Consider the following 2448-nt stretch of genomic DNA (forward strand, 5'->3'; position numbering starts at 1 on the left):
GTGCTGTCCAATCAGCTCACTGTTTTTTACAGAAGCCCTGTGAAAGCATCACAGCTTTACCGATCTCAGAGTGTTAAAAAAATTAATTCCTGTATCCACATCGTGATCCAGAACATCACCAAAATTTAAAGGTGTGTTCCTTGGCCCAGTACACACATGTCTGTACACAAGTTTTTGAGTAATGTTGTCCACAGACAGAACGACAGACAGACAGACATACGAGACCGAAAACATTACCTCGCCCTTGGCGGAGGTAAAAATGATGTCTCATGCTCTCTGAACCACTCGTTCACAATTCCAGCCCGATTAATCCTGGCATTGTCATCTTGGAATATAGCCGTGCCATCAGTGAAGAAACAATCCAGAGATGGAATAACCTGGTCATTCAGTACATTCAGGTCAGATGATCTCATTCTTTGAGCACAGGCTGTTGCTGAACCTGGACCTGACCACATGCAGCAGCCACATCATAGACCTGAGTTAAATTCAGGTGGAGACATATTTTTGGCCAGGCAGTGTATAAAAATAATGATGCAACATCTTTCCACAAGATTTTGTAACAAAAAAATATAAAATGTAAAACATGYGGAGCTATAGGGTGACCAAGGATGGCCTAGCCCACCATAGATTATTTTTTGGCCACCCCACAAGCCACCTCAAGCATTTGAGTAAACTATCATTTTAAGCTATATAAAAACTAGAAAGCAYAGTTAACTTAAATGACCAGKCTGAYTGGTGTACATACTATATGGTGGTGGCCATCTTGAATTTTCAGAGTACTTTATTGGTCCCAGAGGGAAATTGCAGTTATTACAACTGCAACCGTGCAGGTAAAATAATTAGGGAATAAAAGATAAGCACAGTAGGATAAAGTACAAACACGCTGGACAAAAATGATATAAGATGATAAAGAGATGATGTTATGAGATATTGCATGTTTGAGTAAAGTATCCTAGATTTTGATGTAGCAACCCAAGTTTTGATAATAACCTTGATGCAGCAACAAATCTTATTGTTTATTTTCAAGTTATCCATCTCACAAAGCAGATTGACTGACTGGCTGGCTGGCTGGCTGGCTGGCTGGCTGGCTGGCTGGCTGACTGACTGACTGACTGACTGACTGACTGACTGACTGACTGACTGACTGACTGACTGACTGACTGACTGACTGACTGACTGAATCCCCTCTTCGCTCAGCTACAGAGAACAAAAACTAAACTAATTTAGTTTTTGTGTATCTCTATAAAAATCCAATATAAATAATATATTTTTAGAATTTGGTAAGTTTTCTAATGTTTTAGTACAATATAATATGAAGTGATAAAACCCATTAACTTAGTTTAATTATGACCCACCCATTATGAGTTTATAATGATAGTTTGTTGGTAGGATGTTTCCTAAACGTCTTGCACGTTGAACTGAAATCATTGTGGAAAGCCGAGTCCAGACAGGTTGTGCTGGGTGTGGTTCATGTATACACACTGACAGGGGCTGTGCAGTGACACAACCACATATTACTGTCTACATTCCAGAAACATTTCCTGACCGAGCCTTTTCATTTTTATTTTTATTAAGTGTGACCTGTTAATCCAAGTTTAAAAATCAAAAACAACTGCAGAGTTGGTATAAAAGTACTCTGCTTACAACACCTTATRGTTTCCTTGTTGCTCTGCTCCAGCACACCTGATTCAGTGATTRRATTACYTCATGTTCTGAGGAAGCCTGGTAATCATACTTTCATTTAAAYCAAGTGTGYTGGTGCAGAGAAACCTCTAGTTTCAATACAATTTGCCCAGTGATTCACAAGATATTTTGCTGACAAAGGACAACATAAATGCCTTTTGGTAAAGTGCTTCTGTCTCTGCAGTTCTGATAGTCAGTTAGGCCAGGCTGCACCCTGATGCAGTGTCATAATGAAAACCATGTGCAACTCAAAACAGCAACGATATGTTTTTTTTTCTTTTATTTTTAGTATCAGTCTGACTCTGTGAGGTATGTGTGAAAACAGACCTGTGGATGCTGCTCCTGACAGGAGGCAGATGTGCAGTTTAGTCCAGCTGCTGCACAGATGCTTTCTGTAGGAGCTGAGTGACTGACCGTCAGTTTAAACACCAACAAACTCTCAGGATCAAATCGATGCTCGCACTCCACGAAGTCAGAAAAACAAGCGGTTTGATTTCTGTTGAAAAACATAAAGGTTTGGTAAAAAGAGACAGAAACAAGTGAACATGTGGGCGGGACCAAGCACTGATGCAAAACTGAGACTCAAAACACGATTAGTGGAGTTAGTTAGTGACAAAAAACAACAAATCCAACTGAACATTTTCTTAACCTCACTATCAATCTGTGTGTACAAGAGTAAAACATGTTTCACATACTGCTGACAAATGTCTTCACATTGAATTGTGAAGTTGACTTTGACAGAATTTGTTGTTTTATTTAATGTTT

This window comes from Austrofundulus limnaeus, unplaced genomic scaffold, assembly GCF_001266775.1.
Source record: "Austrofundulus limnaeus strain Quisiro unplaced genomic scaffold, Austrofundulus_limnaeus-1.0 Scaffold926, whole genome shotgun sequence".
NCBI lineage: Eukaryota > Metazoa > Chordata > Actinopteri > Cyprinodontiformes > Rivulidae > Austrofundulus > Austrofundulus limnaeus.